The 15,081-nt window shown below is 44.7% G+C and overlaps 1 long non-coding RNA gene across 2 annotated transcripts in view; it reads right to left on the minus strand.

Annotated features, from left to right (window-relative positions):
• LOC137653635 (uncharacterized) overlaps positions 1–13,464 on the minus strand; it is a 43,469-nt gene extending 30,005 nt beyond the window's left edge. The window contains exon 1 of one of the 2 annotated variants that reach the window (XR_011046529.1): positions 13,398–13,464. This is a non-coding gene — a long non-coding RNA (uncharacterized lncRNA). The remainder of the gene's footprint in view (positions 1–13,397) is intronic. The other variant, XR_011046528.1, reaches the window with a different exon arrangement.
• Between the last annotated feature and the right edge of the window lie 1,617 nt (positions 13,465–15,081).

Raw genomic sequence — 15,081 nt, forward strand, 5'->3', positions numbered from 1 at the left:
GAGCCAGATTCTGCTAAGTTGGTAAAGAGCCAGATTCTGCTAAGTTGGTAAAGAGCCAGATTCTGTTAAATTGGTAGAAGAGCCAGATTCTGCTAAGTTGGTAGAAGAGCCAGATTCTGATAAGTTGGTAGAAGAGCCAGATTCTGCTAAGTTGGTAGAAGAGCCAGATTCTGCTAAGTTGGTAGAAGAGCCAGATTCTGCTAAGTTGGTATAAGAGCCAGATTCTGCTAAGTTGTAAAGAGCCAGATTCTGCTAAGTTGTAAAGAGCCAGATTCTGCTAAGTTGGTAGAAGAGCCAGATTCTGCTAAGTTGGTAAAGAGCCAGATTCTGCTAAGTTGGTAGAAGAGCCAGATTCTGCTAAGTTGGTATAAGAGTCAGATTCTGCTAAGTTGGTAAAGAGCCAGATTCTGCTAAGTTGGTAAAGAGCCAGATTCTGCTAAGTTGGTAGAAGAGCCAGATTCTGCTAAGTTGGTAGAAGAGCCAGATTCTGTTAAATTGGTAGAAGAGCCAGATTCTGCTAAGTTGGTAGAAGAGCCAGATTCTGCTAAGTTGGTAGAAGAGCCAGATTCTGCTAAGTTGGTAGAAGAGCCAGATTCTGTTAAATTGGTAGAAGAACCAGATTCTGCTAAGTTGGTAAAGAGCCAGATTCTGCTAAGTTGGTAGAAGAGCCAGATTCTGTTAAATTGGTAGAAGAGCCAGATTCTGCTAAGTTGGTAGAAGAGCCAGATTCTGTTAAATTGGTAGAAGAGCCAGATTCTGCTAAGTTGGTAGAAGAGCCAGATTCTGATAAGTTGGTAGAAGAGCCAGATTCTGCTAAGTTGGTAAAGAGCCAGATTCTGCTAAGTTGGTAGAAGAGCCAGATTCTGCTAAGTTGGTATAAGAGCCAGATTCTGCTAAGTTGGTAAAGAGCCAGATTCTGCTAAGTTGTAAAGAGCCAGATTCTGCTAAGTTGTAAAGAGCCAGATTCTGCTAAGTTGGTAGAAGAGCCAGATTCTGCTAAGTTGGTAAAGAGCCAGATTCTGCTAAGTTGGTAAAGAGCCAGATTCTGCTAAGTTGGTATAAGAGTCAGATTCTGCTAAGTTGGTAAAGAGCCAGATTCTGCTAAGTTGGTAAAGAGCCAGATTCTGCTAAGTTGGTAGAAGAGCCAGATTCTGCTAAGTTGGTAGAAGAGCCAGATTCTGTTAAATTGGTAGAAGAGCCAGATTCTGCTAAGTTGGTAGAAGAGCCAGATTCTGCTAAGTTGGTATAAGAGCCAGATTCTGCTAAGTTGGTAAAGAGCCAGATTCTGCTAAGTTGTAAAGAGCCAGATTCTGCTAAGTTGTAAAGAGCCAGATTCTGCTAAGTTGGTAGAAGAGCCAGATTCTGCTAAGTTGGTAAAGAGCCAGATTCTGCTAAGTTGGTAAAGAGCCAGATTCTGCTAAGTTGGTATAAGAGTCAGATTCTGCTAAGTTGGTAAAGAGCCAGATTCTGCTAAGTTGGTAAAGAGCCAGATTCTGCTAAGTTGGTAGAAGAGCCAGATTCTGCTAAGTTGGTAGAAGAGCCAGATTCTGTTAAATTGGTAGAAGAGCCAGATTCTGCTAAGTTGGTAGAAGAGCCAGATTCTGATAAGTTGGTAGAAGAGCCAGATTCTGCTAAGTTGGTAGAAGAGCCAGATTCTGCTAAGTTGGTAGAAGAGCCAGATTCTGCTAAGTTGGTAAAGAGCCAGATTCTGCTAAGTTGGTAGAAGAGCCAGATTCTGTTAAGTTGGTAGAAGAGCCAGATTCTGCTAAGTTGGTAGAAGAGCCAGATTCTGCTAAGTTGGTAGAAGAGCCAGATTCTGTTAAATTGGTAGAAGAGCCAGATTCTGCTAAGTTGGTAGAAGGGCCAGATTCTGTTAAATTGGTAGAAGAGCCAGATTCTGCTAAGTTGGTAGAAGAGCCAGATTCTGTTAAATTGGTAGAAGAGCCAGATTCTGCTAAGTTGGTAAAGAGCCAGATTCTGCTAAGTTGGTAAAGAGCCAGATTCTGCTAATCTATCTTGAGGTACACAGACACTATCTTATTTCTCTTCCTCTTTTTTTTTCTTTAAAGTTTTTACAGCGTATATTATTATAGATCAAATTCATTGTAGTTTCTGATCTTAAAATATCAAAAATTTTAAGTAATTCTTATTTTTCCTAACATACTTACCTCGAACTTTCTTAGGAGTTACCTGTAACCTCCTCTCTACCGACCAGAGTTTTGTGTAATGTAACCCCCACCCCGTTTTCTATGGAGGCCTACCCCCGGCATTAAAGAATGCGCCCCGAGGGTAGGCTTATCGTAGGTCGATGTCCGCCCGGGTCAACAGCTTCAGTAAGTTCTATTGGATTAGCACAATGCTTGCAAGGGAAGAGAGGCACTCGGGGAAGGAAGGGAGGGCCATTACCCGAAAGTAGTTCTCGGTAAGTATGTTGGGAAAAATAAAAATTACTTAAAATTTTTGATTTGTTCCAACACTAATCTTACCTCGAACTACTTTCTCAGGAGACTTACACTTTAGGAGGCGGGAGTGCTATTCTGACCCCCTGACCCGGTAAGCGGAGGCCAAGAGGCCCAGGAATAACGGTACCTACTAGAAAACGGATGAGAGGGTAACTACACAGAGTTCACGTTAGTGTCTAAGTACTCGCCCTTTGAAAAAACTTCTTCTGATGTTGCCTCCAGTAGCGTAGCCGTGAAGAATGTGTTATCCAATGGTATAAGTTGGTACTCCCCGATGAGGCTAGGAAGCAACTGGGTAGGATGGAAGGAAAACGCACCTGTGTCTCCCGGTTGCTAGCCGTGATTGAGCCTGGGGCTTTTACCGTTACACCGCTTGGAGGGCGGAGATGACTGTTCCAATGGAGAACCCGTCTAAGGACTTCCTCGAGTAGTCCTTGAGGTAATGGGCAGTAAAGGTTGACTGGTTTGACCAAGTACCTGCTCGCAGGATCTGACCTACTGCCATGTTTTTCTCAAAGGCTAAGGACGTGCTCAGGCCTCTGATGTCCTGAGGTCTGGGGGTGCCTGGCACTGCTATGCCTTCTTCCTTGTAGGCTCTGGCAATAACTTGTCTCAACCAGAAGGAAATGGTGTTCTTGGACACTTGCTTCTTAGTAATACCCGTGGATACGAAGAGGCTCTTGATGCCTGGGCGGAGATGAGCCGTTCTTTCAAGGTATTTTCTAATGGTTCGTACAGGGCATAATTTCAAATCCTCTGAATTACTCGTCCTAGGGATGGCAGGTATTGAAAAACCTTCGAACCTCGGATCCCAGACTGCTGGGTTCCGAGTCTTAGCCACAAAAGAAGGGACGAACTTGAAAGATACTTCTTTCCACCCCTTCGAATGAGAAACGTCAAATGACAGCCCATGGATCTCACCCACTCTCTTAGCGGACACCAAGGCCAGCAAGAAGACGGCCTTGAGAGTGAGATCTCTGTCCACGATATCTTTCAAAGGTTCAAAGGGGGGGCCACACAACATCTTCAGGACCTTGGCTAAGTCCCACTGGGGCACCCTACTCGCCTGTGGGGGGCAGGACTGCTCGAAACTCTTGACAAGCATCGCTATGTGCCTCGAGGCCCCCAGGTCGGTGCCCTTCAGGAGGAAGACTTGGCCTAAGGCGGCCCGAACCCCTTTTATGGCTGGGATTGACATTCCCATCTTGTCTCTAAGAAACACCAGAAAATCTGCTATGTCTGGGACAGAGGCCTTAAGAGGCTTAATGTGCTTCTCAGAGCACCACTTCGTGAAGGAGGCCCACAGCCTAGTCTTTTAGGTCCGCGAACCACTCTCTCTCTGGCCACCAGGGCGCTACCAAAGTCCTCTTTAGGTTTCGGGTTGTCCTTACTCTGTTGAGCACTTGCCTTATCAACGTGAAAGGGGAAAAAGCGTACACGTCTAGATTGTCCCACTTGTGCTGAAAGGCGTCTTCTAAGGCTGCTTTCGGGTCTGGTACCGGAGAACAATATACGGGGAGTTGGGCGTTGAGTTTTGTTGCAAAGAGGTCCATCACCGGGGAACCCCAACGTTGGATGATGAGCTTGGCTACTTCTGGAAGAAGGGACCATTCTGTCCCTACTATCTGGCCCACTCTGCTGAGACCGTCGGCCAGCACGTTTTTCTTCCCGGAAATGAACCTCGCTAACAACACCACTTGGTTCTCTTCTGCCCAATCTAGAATTTTTATGGTGAGATCGCACAATTCCTTCGACTTCAAGCCTCCTTGCTTCTTTATGTATGCTACTACCGTGGCGTTGTCGCACATCAACGCCACGGTGTTTCCCTTTAGAAGATCTGCGAAGTGTAGGCAAGCCTTCTGGACTGCCTTCAACTCCAGGACATTGATGTGGAGTTCCTTTTCCCCGTCCAACCAGGTCCCTCGTGCTGTTTCGTCGAGGAGATGGGCTCCCCACCCTTGGTTGGAGGCGTCTGTGAACAGTAGTAACTCGGGGGGGTCGCTCGCGAAGGGCATCCCCTTGAGTGAGTTCGACCGGCAATGCCACCATTACAGGGAGGGTCTCGTGTTTGGTAGAACTGGGATTAGGACTTGTTGTGAGTCCAGTTGGCACCAGAGGTTCTTCAGGTTCCATTGTATGGCTCTGAGCCTTACCCTCCCTTGGGGAACTAGTTTCTCCAATGAGACCAGGTGACCTATCAGTTTCTGCCAGTCTTTCGCTCTCCTGGGGCGCCCCGACAGGAACGGCCGAATGATATTCATGAGGTTGTTTATTCTGTCCTCCGAAGGGAAGGCTTTTCCCAGAATGGTATCTATCGTCATTCCCAAGTAGTTCATTCTGGTGGATGGGGATAGGTTTGATTTTTCCGGGTTGATTACGATGCCCAGATCCTTGCAAAACTGGAGGAGTTTCATCCCTTGTTCCTCCAAGAGGTCCTTCGAGGAGGAAAGTAGCAACCAGTCATCCAGGTATCGGATGAGGCGAATGCCTCGTTCGTGAGCCCACACTGAGACAGTCGTGAAGACTCTCGTGAACACCTGGGGCGCTGTTGACAATCCGAAGCAAAGGGTCTTGAATTGCAGGATCTGGGAACCCCATTTCACCCGGAGAAACTTTCGACTCGAGGGGTGGACCGGAATTTGGAAGTAGGCATCCTTGAGGTCTATGGTCATCATGTAATCTTTCTCCCTCAAGGACAGCAGGACTGACTTCGGAGTGTCCATTTTGAAGTCCGTCTTCTTGATGAACTTGTTGAGAGCCGACAGATCTATAACTGGTCTCCAGCCCCCCCCCCCCCCCCCCCCATCGCTTTTTCTACTAGGAACAGAAGACTGTAGAAACCCGGGCCTGGGAGAAGAACTTCTTCCATGGCGCCCTTCTCTAACATGGAGGACACCTCCTCTTGAAGGGCGGTCTTCTTCAACGGGTCTTTGGGAGCTAGCCATTCCGCCCGGCTGGCCGGGATAAGAGGGGGTGGTTCTGCTAAGAACGGTAGTCTGTAGCCCTCCTTTAGTACGGACACTGGCCAAGGCTCCGCTCCGTGAGCCTTCCATGCTTGCCAATGTAGTCTGAGGCATCCCCCAACCCGAGGCTTGGGCGTGGATAGGGGGCCTCCCACTATCTCCTTCTGGAGGAGCGGCCTGAACGGCCTCTCCTAGAGGCAGAGTAACCTGATCTGAAGGAGCTTGAGGAAGCTGGAGCTCCCCTACAGGAGGGCTGAGGCGTTGAGGACCAGGAGGAAGAGGGAGCCTCTCTCCTTGTCGTGCTGGGAGAGGCCTGGGCCGTCGCGGCACTATCCGAGACGGACCTCTTGTAGGGCGGTCTCCTAGAAGGCGTATGCCTGGGGTTGTTAGACTCCTTCTTCAAGACCTTCTCCATGATGGTCTCCCCCCACAAGGGTAAGCTCCTCATGGCCCGCGCTTCCCTGTCTGGCACCTTCCGGGACACCTTAGCCAGTACGGTGTCTCTCTTACGGAGTACCCAGTTAGCTGTCAAGGCGAGCGACTGGTATGTTAAAAACTTTAGGGTTTTACCCCCGGAGGTAATAAGTTCCCTCAGGAGGCTCTGCTGGTCAGGGTCCGCGGGGTCGAACGAGGCTTGTACTCCTACTAAGGTGGAAGCCCACCAGTCCAGCCAAGAGGAGACGTTCACTAGATCCCTTGACATTTCTTCCATCATGGAGGCCTCCGATGGCGAGAAACAAACTGGGGCCGAAGAGGCTCTATCCTCTGAGACGCCCTGACTCAGGATGTCAATGTATGATTCCACTTTACAGGGGCCTGGGCGACGCCCCTCTGGCACATATACTTTGCTCTGAGTCTTGAGGCACTGGAGCAATTTTGAGGAACTCTGGGTTTTGGGGGCCTCGGCATTACTAGCCACTACCTTGTCCACATACTCCTGCCCTAGGACCAGATCTCGGGCTAGAGGAAGCGCTAGAGACGTCTTAGGTTGGGTAGGGGTCTGCATAATCCGTAACAGGCTTGACCTCCAGTAGTCCTCGTCCGTAGCTGTAGGTTCCTCAATCTTGTGGTGCCTCCTGATAAGGCCAACCACCCTCCTATAGGCCAAGTCCTCCGTTGGGGAACCCTCCCTCCCGTTAGCCGAGGTCTCGGCTTGGGACCGGGGAGCTGGGTTACCGGGCACACCGACCGGACGTCTAGCTCTTGGAGCCAGGGGTGCCGTCCTACCGAGGTACTGGACTTCATCGGCGGGGACGTCCGCACCAGGGGCCTGGGTTAATGCAGGCATCGCCGATTCAGCGGGGACTCTCGTCCGCTCAAGGGCTCTGGGTGCCGAGGACGCAGTTCCCGTGGGCTGACCCGAAGGCCGCACCAGCTGGGCTGGTTCGGCCAGGCTGCCCGAAAAGAAGCGCGTTTCCCCCCGCTGGGCGGGGTGAACCGGAGGCTTTGAGGACTTACGCCTTCCTGTAGAGTCCTTCCTGCGAGCTTGGTTGCGAGGGTCAAGGTCGTGTTTGGAGGACGGCATCCTTGGCGAGAACTCTCTGGACCGGCGGTCCGGGGAACAAGGCACCCTTGACTCCTGGGGTACGAAGACCCAGTCGCCACCGGGAGACCTACTCCTTTTGTACTTACGCCCTGGGGAGCGGGAGCGCTTCCTACTGTACCTGGAGCGCAACCTAGAACGGCAACGCCTGCTCCTGGACCGCTCTCTCCGACGACGGTGTTTTCTCCTGACTTCTTCCCCCAACGAGAAATAATCTTCCGACGAACCCGACGACACTGTACTTATCGTATGTCGGGCGGTAGCGGGGACTGCGGGGGACTTCTTCACGCGTTGAATGCCCGAGGTCGACGGCTGAAGGAAGTCTAAGGGGACTTCCGTGAGGGGGGCCGGGAACGATTCAAGGCGTTCCATGCTAGGGAGCCAGGGGTCCAGGCCCTCTTCCATTCGTAACGGGGACCTACCTGGTGTCTTCGGAAGCTTCCAACCGAAGGCATCATTACCCGAAGACCGTAACTTATTCTGGTTGTCTCCGCCTACCAAAGACCCTGAAGCACAGGCCCACGAGCACAAGGGCCGACTCTCCGGACGCACTACTGGGTTCTTCACTAGCCCTAGAAGGGCCCGCAACCGGCACTGCACTTTCACTACTCTTGGGGAAGGCTGCTTTGTTCCTTCTCCACTACAGACTTACCTCGGCCCCTACTCTGTGTAGGGGACGGCGAAACAGAGGCCCCGTCGGACCGCTCACTGGGTGATGGTAGCGGCGAAGTAACGCTAGCTTTTCTGGGGGAACGTTTCGCCGATTTTCTCTTTTTAGTACCGTAACGTACCCATTGGATATCACTCCAGCCTACACACTCGGGGCACGTATCTGCTGACGAACAAACCCTTCCCCTACAGGAGCAGCAAAGGGAGTGAGGTTCCACTTCAGGATTGGAGAGGAACGCTCCACACGATTTACCGGCCCTAGGCCCCGGACAACGGCGGATTTGCTCCATAATGCACACACGCAAGACACAAGCACGAAGGGAATCAAGGAATACACTGGGTAAGCACACGGGTGGAGGGTGAACACACAGGAACACCCGGGTAAAGTACACAGGAAACACAAGTTACCGCGCGGGGAACACGTGGGACACTCAGAATGCACACAAAGGATCGATAGAGAACGAGGGCGACGTGTTGACACGTCGCGACCAGAGAACTTACTGAAGCTATTGACCCGGGCGGACATCGACCTACGATAAGCCTACCCTTGGGGCAGATTCTTTAATGCCGGGGGTAGGCCTCCATAGAAAACGGGGTGAGGGTACACTACACAAAACTCTGGTTGGTAGAGAGGAGGTTACAGGTAACTCCTAAGAAAGTAGTTCGAGGTAAGTATTCGTGTTGGAACAAATTTAATTTTAATTGTTCATCAATTCTCCAGTTGGTTCAGAAGTCGACTGTCTTCCCTTCATCACAGAGAACCCAAAACCTTCATCTCATGATTTTCTTGCCTTAGCAGTCAAGAAAAGATTTGGGATCTCGAAAGACAGTATAGACTTTCTAGAAGAATACAAGTCAAAGTCAACCAGAAGACAAAATGAATCGTCTTGGAAGAAGTCGGTTGCTTTTGTAAAGGCAAAAAAGCCGAAGGAAATCTCAATAGACTTCTGCCTGTCCTTCTTCACCCACCTTCACGAACAAGGCTTGGCTGCCACCACGATAACTACGTGTAAGTCAGCTTTGACTAGACCTCTTCTATACGCCTTCCAGGTGGACCTGGCGAACGAATCTTCAACAAGATTCCAAAGGCATGCGCTAGACAAACCAGCAGCCACTCCGAAGCCCATTTCATGGTCTCTGGACAAAGTCTTACACTATGCTTCAACCTTGAACAATGAAGATTGCTCTCTAAAGGATTTAACACAAAAAGTGATATTTCTGTTAGCTATAGAGTTAGTGAAATAGTAGCCCTATCATGAGATGAGGGCCATATTCAGTTCACAGAAGTGGGAGAACTGAATCTCTTTCCTGATCCTACCTCTCTCGCTGGAGAATCTGCCCTCTGAAGGAAGATGTCTCTCTATGTCTAGTAGAGTGTCTAAAGGTCTATCTTCAAAGAACTTCAGACTTCAGGGGAGGATAGCTCTTCAAAGGCGAAACCTCAGAATCAAACTTATCCCTAAAACAACTGAGGGCGAAAGTCACCTCCTACATTCGCAGAGTGGATCCTGATAGTACACCCGCAGGTCATGATCCGAGAAAGATTGCTTCCTTACTTAACTTTTTTCAGTATATGGACTTTGAGACACTGCACATACACTGGTTGGAAAGTGCACGACTTAAAACATTTTGTGGTGGCGGCAAGTAGTGTTGTGAAACCTGTTGTCTAGTACTGCGATGAAGTGAACTGTTTGGGACAGTTTCAGTTTGGGTGAAAAGGTGTTAACACCCTGCAGTGCAATACCTTTTATCAAATGTCACCTTGGTGACACTAAGACTGTTCTTTATAGGTGCAGAATCATACCAATGACACCAGGGCCATGTGTACACTTGTACAGAGTGTTGATAATTATCCAACATTTACAGTGAAATTATCTTAATTTTTCAACTAATTTGGAGTGGCTCATGACTTTTCTTCCCTTTCAGGTAGAAAATATATACATCTTTAATAAGTTGGATGTATAATTATAAGTTGGATGTATAATTCTGATACTAATTTTAATACACCAATTGTTACATATTTAAATAAATGTTCAACGTGTATTTGTGTCTTATTCGCCCCAAAAGTAGTTAAATAAAATTACAGTTTTTTACTTATTTCCTAAGTAAATTATATGCTTGAGGGTACTTATATAGGTGAACAAATTAATGATATTTACATTTGTTCCTATATATATACAAACCTTGCTGCTTCTATTGTCGATGAGGACATTTCCCTGCAGGGGGCAGGAAGCCCCAAGATTGTTGCATGCTTAGTGGATATGATGTATAACGGTATCGTCACACATTTCTGTGGTCTGGATGACCATATAGAAGCTGATCCAAGGTCAAGGCAGTTATACAAACCCACAGATACAGTACTTTCAAGTAATTCTCTGGCAAGCTTCCATCAAGACGACATGGCTTTAGAGCCCAAAAAACGGATTTTGAAGCAAGGCAAAAAAATCTATTTTTGGGCGAGATGGCCATGTCGTCCTGATGGACCCACCCTCCTTTTCTAAGAAAACGATTGTATAACAATACCCACCCGAAATTACTCTATCTGTGGCACCATGCTTAATTGCTACAAGGAATGGGTAGCCATATTAGACCTTTCAATTTCGACACTTTTCCCGTCAGAGCGAAAACTCTATTCGGGGTGAAGATTGCCCTGTGTCGTATCATGAAATACGTCCCCCGATATTATGCGATATCCTCAAGAAAATTTTTAAGGATACTCGCGCCAGGAGTTAGAATTCTGGAGACCTATGGTCAATTCTCTGGGAGTATCACTGTAGCCAAATATCCCTTAGAAAGCTGCCCAAAGGAACCTTCCATCAGGACGACATGGCCATCTCACCCAAAAATAGATTTTTCGCTTTGCTTCAAAATAAGTTTATTAAGGTTTAATATGTGGCCTACCTGGCTTGTTAGGTTAGGTTAGGCCACATACTAAAACAGATAGAATTTTGTAAGTCATACTAAACTGGTGTAGCAGGAAATTTTTCCCCCCAATTGAAATTTCGGTAATTTTGTATATTATTCCAAGGTGTGATTTCGCACAAGAAATATATGATTTCCTATAGCAAATAACGTGATTTAACCGATTTTGATGATCATTTCAATCGCAAACAAACAGATCAATCAATTATAAGTTATAAGTTGACGAATTGGTTGATATTATTACGGATGAAATGAATGAGAAAACCAGTTAAATCACGATATCTACTATAGGAAATCATATATTTCCAGTGCGAAATCACACAATGAAATACAATACAAATGAACCATATAAATATTAACACTGTTGACATATATAGCGAGTTAAAATATATAAACAACAGATGTAGGGGACGATAACATTAGCAACGTTACCAATGGTTGACAGAACTACCAACGTTGACGAATGGTACACAGTGTTACCAACGACACGATGACATTTCTAGAGATAGAAATGCTAAATATTTCCATACGTAAACTAAATAATTTTTCCATATAACTATTAAACAATAAATAAAAAGTACCAAAAGGCCACAGAACCTAACAAACCCACCTAACCTTGCCTAGAAGTACCCCGGTCACAAAACTCATAATAAGCATAGGGGAATGACTAACTTTGATTCACAGTACTAACAACGGTGACGAATGGAACACAGAACTACCAACGACACGATGACATTACTAGTGGCAGAAATGATAAATATTTCCATTCGAATATTAAATAATTTTTCCATATAACTGTTACACAATATATAAATAGTACAGAAAGACCACAGAACCTAACAAACCCACCCAACCTTGCCTAGAAGTACCCCGGTCACAAAACACGTATAATGGCTATTGAGGAATGACTTACTTTTATGAAGAAAACGTCGAAGTATTCGGTAACCTCGGAACAGAAACTTCACCTATCGACACTAGTTTTCGAAGATATGTCGATACCATCCATGAGGGTCTCATGGTCCGAATGTTTATGCAAAAAGTGGATGGCACATAATATCTTCCATGGGGGTAGACGACTTTTGTCCAAAAAAGTACCTTTATAGGCAGTAAGGGTATAACCACAACGGAGTTTCTTCTTAGTTTTACGAATGATGGATTCAGAATTGCAATAAAACACGTGAATGTCTTGCCTATAAGATAAAGAAACCGCACTTGTAATGCAGAACACCTCACCAGGACAAACGTTACAACAGGAAAGGCATTGGAACAAAGGGTCTGAAAACACCGCTAATAGGGATAAAGGAAGTGGGGGGGTAGGGAGATATCTGTATAGGCCTAGGGTGGTGATTGGTTAAGGGAAAAACAAAGAACTCTAGCGGGTAAACATGAATGAACTAAATACGGAAACTAGACCAGAGAAAGGATTTATAAGACACAGAGGAGAAAAAGAAATAACCAACAAAAATAATTAAAAACAATATAGGAAGGTAACATGGAATGAACGGTAAATAATATTGAATGGGAATATAAAATGAGATGATCACACCGAGAATTAACTGGATAAAAAAACTAGTCCAGAGTAAGTATTTATGTGCAACCAGGAAGAGATAAAGAAATAACCAAACAAATAAACCCAATATAGGAAGGTAAAATGGAATGAATGATAAATAATATTAAATGGGAATATAAAATGAGAAAATAACACGGTAATAAAAAGAGTAATTGGAGAGAGGAAACTCCTGCGCAGGGGGGTTATATATGCGCAGGTCGGAAACTGTCGCACGAACGTACGTACAAATGGGTGCTAATGTTAGCAAGGAATGCTAACATTTGATCTACATCAGGTATGGAATGCTAACATTTAAACTACAACAGGCGTTGGCAGCACTGGTTACTGTATTACTACAAGAAATAAGCTTTGAAACGGCTCCTCCCAAATATATCCAGTTATACTGTTTTGTATTTTCCTACGGTTATAATAAACACAAGAAGGAAATGTATAGAGAAGAAAAGGACTGATTTACGGTTATATATCGGTTCCCCAGTATGATTTCCCCACCCAAAACACCGAGTTCCCACTGGGGGTCCCCCATTATCGGAGGATATAGATGTATATATATTTCTGAAACTATTAATTTGCGACGGGAACGAGTGTTATTTTCGAAGGGAGCGTAATTTTTCCTATAAGAAAATGTAGTTGGAATCCTAGGTTACATTGCCATGGAATAAACTTCAATGAAACCGAAATTTCAGCCCCAAGATATCCCCCCCCCCGGGTGTATTTTAACGCACTTTTCCATTACACCCTTAACACAAAATATAAACAGGTACAAAAGGGTACAGAACCTAACAAACCCACCTAACCTAACCTAGAAGTTCCCAGGTCACAACCCATATCCGGGGGAAAGCCACCGGACCCCATTCCCAGGTCACAAACTTGTACTGGTGAGGGGTAATGTTGAACTGCGCACTCTAAAAACATTAAAATTAAACAAATTAATGACTTTCTTTTATGACCCGATGTAAGGGTCTGTTTTCCCCCCGTCCGAAATAATGGTTACCTCCACCAAGCAATTGGGGAATCTTGGCCCAGAGGGGGCATTATTATCCTGGGACAGTTCCGGGGGGGGGGGGATATATCCTGGGCGCATATTTCCCAGGGGGGGGGGGATTTCGGACGGGGGAAAAAAATAGACCATTACACCGGCACACAATTAAGTAAATACAGCGAAAGCTTACATCAAAAGTCATTTGCCACCCTATCATTCACGGTCAAAGCAGCAGCTAACATTCACAATAACCTGATTACCACCTATTTGAAAACTTTCATTAACCAACCTAATTCGTAGCCGATCAAATACCAGACCTATTTTATACCTTGCATCCACAAACGTCACAAATAACAAGAAGCAGGGATAGACGATACGATTATTACGAGGCCACAGGATAAGAGACTTCGCTAAGAAAATACCTACAGCCAGTATTGCCAGATGGGTTAGTCTAAAAATCCATAAAATACTCGTGATAAAAAAATTCCTAAACCCACCCAAAATCCCCATTTCCAGAAATATATTTTCTAATAAAAAAATTACTCACTATCCTTACATGTAATTGTAAGTAAACTAATTGCAACAAAATAAAGGTTTACTCATCTCTGTTTCTTCATAAAAATACGCACAAAATATCGTCACGTCATCCAAAATCCCCAAATCTAAGGATAAATTCCCAAATCTAGGAATAAATCTACAAATCTAGAGATAAATCCCCATATCTGGCACCACTGCCTCCAGCGTCTGCTACCCAATCATAAACAGCTATTTCACCAAAGGGGGAAAATTCGGTTTCTGATTGGTCAAGACACAAACAATGGTGTCACTTACGTCATCACAACTAATAAGTGCTGACATCTATTGTTAAAAGAAATACAAGAAAAGGAATTTCAATGAAATTTTATTACAGTTACTTGAATAATTCGTAACTTAAAGTATATGCCGTGTGTTTTTATTATTGTTTTAACGCAACACAAGCTATATTCATAACCGTATTTCATATTCTATGATTTCACGTTCTTTAAAAGCGAAACATGTATTTCATAGATTTCATAGCAAACCATCGATCTGGAGTTTAAAAGATTTGTTTGAATAAAATATATTGTGGCAGTGAATTCGAATAGCTCACTGGATAATTGAATTGACTAAAATAAAACTTTCGAAATCATGTTTTCGTTTAATTGTTGCTGCTTGAGAAGTTATTGCAAGACATCCAATTTCTATAACAAAATTAATTAAAAATAATTCGGCTTATATATAAGATATCTATATTAGTTTGTTCTCAAATTGTCTTTTTGAAGAGGTTTTAGTTATATAAAAATCTAAATTCCGTCTTACGATTCAGAAATAAGGAAATGCGTCCAAAGGATAATAGCTGTAATTACCATAGTTAGGCATAATTTACGCAATATCTATGCATAGAAAATGACTTCCGTAAATTAAAGAACAATAATAGAAAACTAGTTTTCCATTTAAAAGGAAAAAGATATTGTCCAAAGTCTTTAAATATTCATTAGCAATTTAAAGAAATATTTTGCAAATAAAAATAGTATTTGTATTACCTAATATGGTCGTCAATTCAAGTTAAAGAATTGATAAATGCAAAATGTTTCCACATATTAGCGATGTCTGGAACATGGCCAAAATGACCATGACAAACTAAGCTTAATAGGCCTACCTACAGTAAATACACATGCTTTCTTACATATTCCGAGAAATAAGGCATGTTAAGGAGGGGGGGGGGGGGGAGTTGGGCTTTTCGTTTGCAAATGCTATTCTAATCTCAATATGATAAAACAGAACTGGTGTAACAAGTTTTGAATATATGGAAATAACTTCACACACAAAATCAAAATATCTAGAGTAATAGTTTACAAACCTCCGAGAAAAAATTTAAATTTCTTAATTAGGAGTTCAATAGGCTCATTGAGATGACTGACAAGGATAAAACTAAATTAGTTATTTGTGGATAT

This window comes from Palaemon carinicauda, chromosome 14, assembly GCF_036898095.1.
Source record: "Palaemon carinicauda isolate YSFRI2023 chromosome 14, ASM3689809v2, whole genome shotgun sequence".
Lineage (NCBI taxonomy): Eukaryota > Metazoa > Arthropoda > Malacostraca > Decapoda > Palaemonidae > Palaemon > Palaemon carinicauda.